The sequence below is a fragment of the Rhamphochromis sp. 'chilingali' genome (genome assembly GCF_963969265.1).
Source record: "Rhamphochromis sp. 'chilingali' genome assembly, chromosome: 1".
NCBI classification, from domain to species: Eukaryota; Metazoa; Chordata; class Actinopteri; order Cichliformes; family Cichlidae; genus Rhamphochromis; species Rhamphochromis sp. 'chilingali'.
In genome coordinates, this window is record NC_137929.1 from 57,486,716 (window position 1) to 57,499,866 (window position 13,151).

The following is a 13,151-nucleotide window of genomic DNA, read 5'->3' on the forward strand; positions in this document are numbered from 1 at the left end:
GCCCAGAGAGAAGAGCAGGCCCAAGGAGAGGGCAAGGTATAGGTGTAAGAATGCGTGGTGGTGGCATTCCAAGGGCTGCAAGAACAGTAGTCAGTGATGAAATCCGTGCCACTATCATTGACCATGTAATCAACCATGGTCTTTCACTAAGAGAGGCTGGTGAAAGAGTGCAGCCCAATTTGAGGCGGTCAACGGTTGCCTCCATTATACGCACCTTTCAACAAACCAACAGGTAAGTATTGCATTTTACATGGATTGTTCCTATTCTCACTTGACATGTCAATATGGTCATACAGTAATGCATATGTTGAATTGTCTGTCTTTCTAAAGAATGCAACGTCTTCCACCCTCTGGGGGAAGAGGAAAGCTCCTCAGTAATGATCAGGAGCTTGCCATTGTGGAAATGGTTACTGCAAATAATGCAATAAAACTGCGTGAAATACAAACCAGAATTGTGGCGGACCATGAGATATTCGACAATATCGATAGAATCAGCCTCACAACCATTTCGCGGACATTGTCCAAACACAGAGTGCGGATGAAGCAGCTCTACACTGTTCCCTTTGAGAGGAACAGTGAGAGGGTCAAGGAGCTACGACGACAATATGTCCAGGTACAGTGTATATTCAATCCAATGTCCAGTTCTATAAGCTTTGCACTTTGCAAGTAGGTAACCTACACAATACTAGGTTACAGTACAGTATGGTATACAGTACTAACATGACTTACATAAACTTTGTTTCAGAGAGTTATGGAATTGGAGGCCAACCAGGCCCCTCATGAATTCATATACATCGATGAGGCAGGATTCAATCTGGCCAAAAGGCGTCGACGTGGACGGAATGTAATTGGGAAAAGGGCCACAGTTGATGTGCCAGGACAGAGAGGGGCAAACATTACCATGTGTGCAGCAATTGCAAATGCAGGATTACTCCTTCACAGATGTCAGGTTGGACCCTATAATACAGAGCGCTTGCTTGCCTTTCTCAATGATCTCCACCAGCGCCTGGTTCCAGAGCAGGGTCAGGAGGGTGAAAACATGAGGACCTTTGTAATTACCTGGGACAATGTGGCTTTCCATCACTCGCAAGCAATAACAACATGGTTTGAAGTCCACCCAAGACTGGTGAGTCTCTTCCTTCCACCCTATTCACCTTTCCTCAACCCCATAGAGGAGTTCTTTTCTGCATGGCGGTGGAAGGTTTATGACCATCAGCCACATGACCAGATGTCCCTCCTTGAAGCCATGGATGCTGGCTCCAGGGACATCACAGTTGACGATTGCCAAGGGTGGATCCGACATACCAGGCGGTTTTATCCCAGGTGCATCGACTTGGCTGACATCAGATGTGATGTTGATGAAAACATGTGGCCTAACCCTGAAGATCGCAGAGATTAGATGCAACTTTTTTGCCTTTTTTTAGCCCCCCTCCCCCCCTTTTTATCTTGGCTTTTTGCTGTTGTTTTTTTGTTCAGAATGCTCTTGTGTGTTTCATGGATATTTTGTTCACTGTAAGCAATACTGTAAAACTTTCTCTGTCCTATCATACCGTGTTTCTACTGTACCTCCTGTGGTAAACAGTAAAGGAACAAAAACTTGTTTGCTTTTTACTGGAATGCTTTTGAATGTGAACATTACTGTACATGTGGACATACAGTTACCAACCAAGACATTTCTGGTGTCAATATGGTGGATTGCATGTTTCGCATGCAAATACCTGTGAAACTGAAACATAAAAGTCTATGCAGTTTTTGTAATGTCAATAATAGCCAGTATTTTGAAACCTGGTGTACTTTGATTGACTGCATGTACCTTGTGAAGTGAAAACAAGTGTTATTCTTTGACAGACTAATTTCATTTTGAGTCAGATTTATAGTGTTTTTGTACAGTTAGTGTGTGCAGAGAAAGATGTGTTCTAATTTTGAAATGAGGAGTTAGTATATATTTAACAAAGTGTATTTTTGGGAAGGATATTATCCATTTGGCCAATTGTGTTTTGTAGGTGTGGGTCTGTGTTAAGAGTTTAGAAAAAGTATCTGAAGTATGGGTAGGCGCTTGTTAGCGACTGTAAAAAACTGTAATCAGTTTCTGGAGCTCTGAGAAAGTTTTACAAATGAAAATCATCCAAGAATTCAAAACACATCATTCAAAGTCTCATGTTTATATCAGGAGGTTTTCTTTAACAGTCTATAAATCTATGAAGGAAATTTTTTGTTTGTTTTTGTTGAAATACCAAAAGTGAACAATGCTACTGATAATATAATAGTATGATGACGGTGACAGGTGTAATGTAACCTGAAAGCAGAAGTTAGTTTAGCTGATTTAGGAAAAGTGAGTGTTGGTAAGTAGCACCAGGTTAATCTGACTGCAGGTTCAATCATGGCCTGTGCTGCCATCTGCTGAGACAGTTCACCTGGAGAGAAAGTAGGAAGAAAAACTTTGTCAGTGCGTCTCTTTCATGAGGAGGGACGGGGAAGAATGAATCCTGTGGTCAAAGGCAGAGAAGGAAATGAGATCTCTGCTCTCCTTTAAAAAAAGCGCTGTCTCTAATTTCCCTTATATTTATTTATTTTTGTGATCCTGCATTTATCAAAGCTCCTCTATGTGAATATTGAGATCGATTACTATCAATCAGTGTTGGGGGGTAACGGAATACATGTACCGCCGTTACGTATTTAAAATACAAAATATGAGTAACTGTATTCCGTTACAGGTGGTATTCAGAATACAGTTACTTTGTTGAAATAAATGGATTACACTGCGGTACTTTCCTGTTTCATATTGTCGCGGGTCAGGACTGTTTGGGTTTTGTTTGACAGCTACGTTCTGTTGTTCCAGGCGGCAGCGTTACGGTTGCCATGGTTACAGGGCGACGCTCTCTCTCTCTCTGCGACTGTGTGTTTCCTGGGTGAGAGAGCGCCTTTTCGTTGTTGTTGTTGTTGTGCTAAGCTAACAGGCAGAATGCTACAAGCATAGCTCTAAAGAATGTAGCATCATGGGCAGTGTAGTCCGTGTTGCAGGGAGAATGGACTGCCATACACGTTATGGGTCTGTGAGCGCGAGGAGGGAGAAAAAGGGGAGTGGAAAGGTACGAGCAGTCATCGAGGAAAAACGGGAGCTGGAAGCATGTAAATATAATAATAACCACTGCAGCCAAGAAGAGTGCCTGACGAGCCCAGTTGTAAGTAAGCTATTAAGACTCGACTGTACACCGTGTTCGTGTTTTCCTCTGAAAACAATAAGTTCCGTTGGAGCAGTCTTTCAACACCTCTCTCTGTCTCTTGAAATAAAAGTTGACCCACACAACAAAGTAAAGCTATTTTTCGGCTACGAGCCGACAGGGACCCCGCCGTATTAGTCAGAGGTCCCTTTACTACAGTTCGGAGTCGCGGACCTTCAGTAATAGTAATAAATCACACAGCAATAGTACATTCACGTTGTTGTAAAAAGCATGATAATATATTAAGTAATCCAAAGTATTCAGAATACGTTACTGTCATTGAGTAACGTAACGGAATACGTTACAGAATACATTTTGGGGCATGTATTCTGTATTCTGTAATGGAATACATTTTAAAAGTAACCTTCCCAACACTGCTATCAATCTGTGAGGAAAAATCTATAGAGACATTTAACAGCAAAGTCAACCAATATGATTATTGATAGGTCTGCATCAAATTACAAAGAACTGTGCACACATTTTAAGAAACTCCTTTGATTTCCTGACACAAATATCTAAACACCAGTGGCTCCCTGGATCACTATCCTCCTGCTGTGGACCTACTTTATGAAGTCATCGCCATTATTTATGCTTGTGCATTAATTACTTTTATCCGCCCCTGCTGCCAAGCATTGACACTGTCTGTGCCAACCGGGATAACGCAAAAGTTCCCTTCTCCAATTACAAGCGAGGTACTGAGGGTGAAGCAACAGAACTCCTCCCCCCCCCGGTTGGCACAACCAGTGTCAGCGGCACAAATGATTGACAGCATCTTTATCCAAAAACAAGAATGGGTGTGGTAAAGGTTTTAGAAGATAGACTAACCTGAGGTTAGTAACCTCACTAACAATCCACATAATGGGAATCGTGCACTTTGACTGTGCTTCATGAAACATGTTTGCTGTAACATCTCCGTGGCTCTGCTGGACTTTACTGTCTGTCTCCCTCGTGGGCTTTACCTGTGCAGGTGAGTTTGATTTTAAATCCTATCGATTTATTTCTTACACGCTGTTAGATGTTAGAGCTGCTTTAGGTTGGGCTGCTAACAGAGAGGACGCAGGTCTCCTGTCAACAAAACTCTTCTGTCATGTGAGAAAGTGGATGTTAGTTTTTAAATGTACTCACACACATTTACATAACAGTTTGTATAATGAAGCTGTGAAGAGAAGAGTCTGCTGTAAAAGACTTTAAAGCGGTGTCAGATAAACATGGACAAACTGCTGTAAAGGTTTATTATTATTGATTTATCCTTCAGACACTTCTGATAATAGAAAATCTACATTTACTTCAACCATCACTCCTTAAATCCCCTCAGCTCTGTACGATTAACATGAATCACTGGTGACCCTCTGTGTAGTAGCTGGATCCCCTTTTCCCAAAAAAGCAGGAACCTGGGTGAACCACCGAAAGCAAAGGTTCCTTATTCTTTGTAGAAATGACTCTAAATTCATACCAGTGATTATTTATCTGGAATTTGGAGATGATGAATCAGAATAATCTTTTGTGTTCGCAGCAGAATTAAGATGTAAGACGTTCATGTCAGTGTAGCTGTTTTCTGTGTTATTGCCAAGACTGCAGTGTCATATTAATGAGTACAGTACATGTTACTGATGGGAGCTGTGCATGTGATTCCCGTGTAAATACATTCAGTTGAGGAAGATGACCGAGAAGAGGACAATACTGCACATACACAGGCAGGTATTTAGATAAACACTTTATTTATCCACAGAGGGAAACTCACAGGAGCTCATTTAAAAACAAAACCCTTCAGTCATAATTGTAAAAGTACTAAACAGATAGAAATGAGTTCTCACTCAATGTGAACAAAACTACAATTATGTTATCTGGAAACTGTAGAAAATATTCTGTAGTAAAATTGTTGATAAATAATGTTAAAGTCTGTCTGTAACTATGGAAAATAGCTATAAATCCGACCATGACCTGGATACACTGTGAGGATCTCTCTTACTGGTACGCTCATCGCAAGATGCAGGTTAAATGGGGAAGCAGTATTTCTGCTTCCTTTGGTGTTAGCAGTGGTGTCAGACAGGGTGGGATTTTGTCTTGAATTTTATTTAATTTATGTGTTGATGACCTTTCCATACAGCTGGCAGCCTGTAACACTGGGAGTATATTAGGATAATCGGCTTAATTTGAACTGACATACTCTTGAGGTTCATAAAAAGGTGAAACACCTCAGTCACCTTAATACTGATAAAATGAAGGATGATGACATATACAGACAATACTGTAAGTTCTATGTGCAGACAAATACATTTGCACACAAATTCGGCTTTTTTCAGATTCTGTTAAAGTGGCTTTGTTTAAAGCATAATGGACACCGATCTATACTGCCCCCTTGTGGTCATCTTGCTACAAACAATGCAGCATGCAAAAGCTGTATACTTTACTAATCACTTAGATTTCAATACTTAGAGGAGAGTGGTGAAGCCTGAGGCAACACATGTAAAACTTCACATCAAACTTTATGGAAACTTTAGAAAACATCTGCATGATTAAGATTTAGAGAGCACACTAACATTCTGTTTTTGAAGTTCATGGATTGCATAAAATTTAAAGTAAAATTAAAACCAAAACCTCTAAACTAAAGTTCTCAGAGTGTCTGCTCCTCTCTCTCTGTCTTTGTCTCCTCAACAAGATCATTTGTAGTGAATGTGACTCAGACCTCCTATCAGGCAGAGGAGAACCACAACATCACACTGGAGTGGACGTTCACAGTAGAAACAGGCAGATCCCCCACATATCTAATAATTTACTGTGACCTGATAACTGGTGATAAATCCTCACTCCTGTATCGTGTCCACAATGGTGCTGAAGTCTCAGAGTCTCAGGATGAAAAGTTTTCAGGGCGAGTTCAGGGTGACAAAGACGCCCTCAGAGAAGGACGAATCAGACTCCAGCTGTGCAGACTCAGGACTGAGGACTCGGGTCAATACAAGTGTAAAGTAAACACAGATTATGGTCTCAGCTCTGCGAGCTGTAGACTCAACGTCACTGGTAAGTTTTAACAAGTCAAAACTGAACAATCACTTTTATATTTATGGTCTGTTCAACTTTTATGTGCAATGATTGTGATTTATGACTGAAAAACATGAAGTGTTGTTCATGTCAAATATGGTTCTCATTTTATTTGTCTGTTACAGCAGCTGCTTCACCATCACAAGAAGAGAGAGACTGGAAGATTGTTATAATTGTCCTGACAGCAGCAGCAGCATTAGTAGCTCTGCTGATGTGCGCTTTACTTTGGTCTGTGTTTAGAAAAAAGTGCTGAACTTCTGTACAGCTGTAAACATCCAGAGTCACTAAACCAAGATACTCCCTGCCTTTGACGTCTCCTTCAAGTATAACAAGTTACATGTTGATATGAACTGTGTAAATGAACTGATTCTTATATGTTGCTTTTGTAATTGACCTGAGGATTTCAAATGTTTTATATAAACGTCCTCATTCACACACATTCATACAAGAACCTTTTGTTTGTATGTCTGTTCTATACAAGTCCTTTTTGTATAACACGAATAGATAGAAATATATGTAGATATTAATAATACTCTGTTTTACAAACCCCATTTTCAAAAACATTGGGAAACTTTCTAAAACTGCAATAAAAACTAAAATGTGGTCATTCACTTTAACTTTAATTTAACAGGCAAATTAACAGAGAAAAGATTTTCAGTGTTTTTAGTAACAAACTCATTTCTATTTGATAAACACATTTAGAAATTGATGCCTGCAACCCTCTCCAAAAATGTTGGGACAGAAGTAAATTTCACCTTTACTTTTAATTTCACATCTTAATCTTTCTGAAAATGAAGAAACTCATTTTTACAATTGTACAAGTGGAAATTCTTCCTGATTCTTTTCACGAGGGCGATGGAAGCCTCAACTGATGGTGTCTTCACATATGTGGAAATCCTCCACACCAACACAGAGGCTGGTCTTTGCACCTTCCTCTGATAACAGCGTGGAGCTTTTTCTTCTTTGAAACGTTGAATTGAATGTCTGAAGTACTGCTGAGCCCATGTGGCCGTCAGTCAGTTTTTACTGATAATAATAAAAAATGTCTGTGAAAACTTTCAGTGTGGGTTTATTCACACAGGCTGTTTGTTACGTCATTTTGTTTTTAGGCCAAAAAGGAAAGTCTTTTCAGGGTTAAAGTGTTTCTTTTGATTTTAGCTGCCAGCTCTCACTCTCACATGTGTCAGGTCTTCAGTTACTACCAGAGGGTACAGAGGAAACTTCCTGCAGGAAATAAGCAAAGTGCCCTCATCTAACATGGTACACAGCAAATTCAAAAGTGTTAAATGTTTTGGTGTTAATAGTCTTCTTGCAAAAGTAGAGTTAATTTTACTCTAAGCAGAGTCACATTCTTTTAATGTAACTCTGAGGTGTAAAATGATAGTAGTTAAAATCGAGTGTTAAAAATGAGTGTTTCTCTGTCAAATCTGGAGGTGTTACAATGGAAACATTAACTCTTGACCTCTTAACTCTGAACTCCTACAGGGGCTATGACACCAACAGAGTGAATTCGCAGACTCCGCCCCCAGCACGGCTCCAATCGAAGCTGAAATGAAGCAGTTTCAGAACATTTTGCTCTACATATTTGAGTTGTTTGCCATGCTTGGTAAGTCATTTTTTCAAAGATTGTTTCAATTATTATTATGAGCTTTTACTTCTGTGGCTCTTTGGAGTTGAGACAAAGCTGTGTGAAAGGCATTAGCCATGTTGCTCGCTGATAGCATAATATTCTGTTTTAGCTAGCTGAAAGGTATTGTTTGCGGGCAAATACCACAGCCTTGAAAAAAAGTTTGCATGTGAATTTTCAGTCAGACTTTTGGTCAAATACACCTAAAACAATGTGTAGAATGTGAAATGTTGGTATAATGGTGCTGCTTGAAGCCTGAAAACGATCGCCCATAAAAAAAAAACGAGCAAATAGCAGTAGCAGACGTCCTGACTGGGTTCAGCGTTAGCATTTAGATCCCTCCAGAGTTTTGTGCACACGGTTTAGGTAAAAATTAAAAAGGTTGAGGTTTTACATTTAGTTCAGTATTACCTGTTGCCTGTGTCCTTGTCTTTTGGGAAAATACTTTACACAAGTAATGGCTCAAAGAGGATTCCTTTTTTTTTTTTTACTGTGCTGCAATTGTTTACTGGATTATTTGTGCCATTAATTAGTGTCAACTAATTTTTATTCAATCTCCGCACAGGATATGCTTGTGAAGATGGAATATGGGGGAGAGCAGAAGTGCGTTGAAGTTCCACAAAGGGATGAATGAAGGACATGCATATTGTATTGAAGAAATAAGTGATGAGAATGCTGTTATTTGCATTTACCAGCTCACCTATGTCAGACCTTTTGATAAACACAATTCTAATGAAAGTGAGAACATGTACACTGTTACATCTTTCAGAAAATGTTTTGAAATTGTGGTGCACAGTTCAGAATAAATGTTTTTCAAAAACCATTGCATCTTTTTAGTAAATGTTTATTTCCAAAAGAAATTTCTAGAAGGTCAGAACAGTAAAATTCCCGCTTTTTAGAATGAATTAGAAGATAACTCTTAAGTAGTTAAACTAAAATACTCTTTGAGAGTTAATATATAAACTCTTAACACTAAGTGTTAAATTATCAACTCCAGACAGATTTGGTGTTTAACACTAAATCAGAGTTAATGTACCAACTCTCCAAAAAGAGTTAAATTAACACTCTCTGGTGTGGACCCATATAGACACTTTAATAGTGTTGAAATCAAATCTGACAGTATTAATTTGGACATGCTGGATTTGCTGTGTACAAATGTTTCTTTCATTTAGCATCATATTGGCTTTGATACAAAGTAACTCAATTGTCTGGATGGTTTGAGGCTAAGAGATGTGAGACCAACACTAACCCTGTAACACGATAAATTTGTGTTATCTTAACCCTTTATGTTTTAAGTTATGAGTTAAAGAAATGCTCTTAATTTCAGGAACAAAAATGAACTATTTTAAAAATATCATTTGACTTTTGGAGCTGTGTGACCTCTGATTCGTTCTGTGCAAAAAGCCGCTTCGTGACTCAGACTGTGCTGGAGGAGACGTAACAGAAAGGGAATCATCCACACAATAGGGGTCAGAAGGAGTGTGAAAAATGTTAAGTTCTTCCTGTACTGTGTGAATATTTGATGATCTGAGTAGAAATTTGTCCTGACATTTAAAAGAACAAGTCAGCAGACAAATACATTAAAATGCAGTGAAGCCAGAATGTTATGCAGATGCTAAATGGGGCAAAACTTTTTCTTTTTTTTCGTTTCCAAAGACTTTAATGACAAAACATCTTAAATGTGACATCAAAACGTCTGGAATAATAATTTAACTCTCAACATCAAAATAAATATTCATTACTATTTAATTAACAGCGGTTTAATTATGACGGTCAGCTGAGGGGATGGACCAAGAGCCAGGATAAAGATGGATTTTAAACTGAATTATTCAATTATTCAGCAAAGATGCCTCAGAAGATAGAAGATCAATTCTTCTTTGGGAGTTTTGGAGCAATCACAAGAAAAAAGACGAACACGAGAAGTAACAAACCAGAAGCTATCAGCCCATAACGTCCTCTACTGACGCCACCCTCCTTCCCTCCATCCTCTGTGTGTCCTCCTGGCTGACCTGCAGGTGAGAAACAGGTGTGAGGTGTCAGCTGTCAGGTAGGTGATGAGTGAAGAACAGAACAGAATCCATTTCCTCTTCAAACTGCTGTCAGACATTATCTACTGCACTCTGATCACATCACTCAGACCAGCTGCTTTCTACAAAGTCTCATCAACAACATCTTTAGAAACAAACATCAACAAGCAGGAAGCAGCTTCACCTCTGATCACACACACACTCAACTCTACTCACTCACCTGGAGGATCAACACTTTACCTGATGGAAGTTTTTTATGTGTCTAATAGCTTTGCTTATATTAGTAAATGTATTTAAATAACATGTAGTCAAGATGATTTATGGATGGGTTATGTGTAAAGTAAAAAATAAAAAAAGAAGCTATAAAAGCTATTTTAAAAATTAAACTTATGGCAAATGCATTATTGTTCCCACTGTGTCTTCAGCCATCTGCCACTAGATCAGGCTGTAGCCAAAGCATTGTTAGCTGATTTTTTTTATTATTATTATTTTAGATTTTAGGTCTTATAGAGATGGTTGTCATGAATTTTGGGAGAATGTGCATCAGTCATAATGCCACACGCTACAGCTGATGATATTTCTTTTTCAGATGTTAATTTGGCAAATTTATCAGATCATATTAGATATTTTAATATTATATGACATCTTTTTCAGTAATGTTTTTTAATAATGCACAAAAACGTTTAATTTATTAAAAATGCATTTTTCTCCATTCTCTTTGTAATTTTGTATAACGTGTTTAAAGTATAATGTGACATGTTTATGCGCTATGCCGCTATGTGACATTTAAAATGTGATCATGATTGTACTAATCGATTAGTTGATTGGCTGAGTAACGTGGTATAATTTCCTTGGTACCAGGAACATCCCGATCACAGGATGTCCCTGTACCTGTCCCACAGTCACACAGCCAGTTTAGATCTGGCAACGGTTTTCCTTTGCTCTGTGTGTAAAGAGCAATTTCTTCTCCAAGCTCAAAAACATCGTTTGGGCACTTTGCTCCTAATCAGCCACCTTACTTATGTGTAAGAGAATGTGTCAGCGATGAGAGGGGGTGTGACCAGGGTGACAGCCAGTGAACCGTCGCCAGCACTTTATCCAATAACAAGCATGGGCGTTGGGAAAAATAAAAAAACAGGAATCAAAAACACGACTCCTTCCGTCACCCAACATAACTTCCGTTTGTGAACTTTAAGTGTGCTTCATGAAACATGTTTGCTGTAACATCTCCGTGGCTCTGCTGGACTTTACTGTCTGTCTCCCTCGTGGGCTTTACCTGTGCAGGTGAGTTTGATTTTAAAATCCTATCGATTTATTTTTTCCTCACAGAGATCATCCTATGTATGCAGATGACCTGGTTGTTTTTAGTCCCAGTAGTGCTGGATTACAGCAGCTTCTGAATATGTTGTGCAATATGATATAAAGAACAATGCTGATAAAAGTGTTGATATGTAGAGCCAAGCAGGACAAACAGCTAAATTTCCCTCTGTTAAAACGGTCCAAAAAACCCTCGAGGTTCATAAAAAGGTGAAATACCTCAGTCACTTTATTCCTGATCAAATAAATGATGATGACGTATAGATACAACGCTGTAAGCTCGATGTGCAGGCAAATGCATTTCCACGCAAATTCAGCTTTTGTTCACTTCCAGTTAAAGTGACTCGTTTTGTTTAAAGCTTATTGCACACAGCTATGTACTACCTCCGGAGGTCATCTTACAAGCAGTAGCTGAGAGTGTTTGGATTTTTAAAGCACTTTTAAGGAAGTTAATGTTCACTTTTAGAGAACGACTGCATGGCTCCACTAACGGTAAAATTTTAACACACAGATGTGACAGTGAGTTGTTCCCGTTACTCATCCAGTCTGAGGAAGCACTGCTTGAAGTGTTTGTGTATTTACTGATTTCTTTTAAGTCATTGTGTATTTTATGTATTTTGTGGTTTTATATCTGTACAAATATTTCATATATTTTTTATTAAGGTGTATCTGTTCTGTTTTGTTTAGAACTATGGACATAAAGTCTGTCAATAAAGATTGATTGATTAAAACATGCACAAGCTTCAGTGTGAAGAAGCATCTCTGTATGGAGAGATGCTTTGTAGCAATAATTTACATTACAAATCCCTCTGTGTACTTCCCTGGTCACTTAGATTTCAATACTTAGAGGAGAGTGGTGAAGCCTGAGGCAACACATGTAAAACTTCACATCAAACTTTATGGAAACTTCAGAAAACATCTGCATGATTAAGATTTAGAGAGCACACTAACATTCTGTTTTTGAAGTTCATGGATTGCATAAAATTTAAAGTAAAATTAAAACCAAAACCTCTAAACTAAAGTTCTCAGAGTGTCTGCTCCTCTCTCTCTGTCTTTGTCTCCTCAACAGGATCATTTGTAGTGAATGTGACTCAGACCTCCTATCAGGCAGAGGAGAACCACAACATCACACTGGAGTGGACGTTCACAGTAGAAACAGGCAGATATCTAAACATCTACTGTGACCTGATAACTGATGATAAACTCTCAGTCCTGTATCGTGTCCATAATGGTGCTGAAGTCTCAGAGTCTCAGGATGAAAAGTTTTCAGGACGAGTTCAGGGTGACAAAGACGCCCTCAGAGAAGGACGAATCAGACTCCAGCTGTGCAGACTCAGGACTGAGGACTCGGGTCAATACAAGTGTAAAGTAAACACAGATTATGGTCTCAGCTCTGCGAGCTGCAGACTCAACGTCACTGGTAAGTGATAACAAGTCAAAACTGAACAATCACTTTTATATTTATGGTCTGTTCAACTTTTATTTGCCATGTTTGTGATTTATGACTGAAAAACATGAAGTGTTGTTCATGTCAAACATCATGATGGTTCTCATTTTATTTCTTCACAAGTAGATATTTTCATGTCTTTTACAGCAGCTGCTGAGCAGAGATCAACTTCACCACCACAAGAAGAGAGAAAGGACTGGAAGAATATTTTAATTTTCCTGACAGCAGCAGCAGCATTATTAACTCTGCTGATGTGGAATTTATTTTCGGTCGTGCTGAGAAAGAAACGAGAGAGACCAAACTTCTATGCACCTCTAAACTCTCAGGGACAGACTCTATAAACCAAGATACTCCCTGCCTTTGACGTCTGCTTTGAGTATAACAAGTTAGTTGTTGATATGAACTGTAAATTACCTTAATTTCTTTTTAAATTTACTTTTGCTTTTGTAATTTACCTTAATTTTAATTGTCTT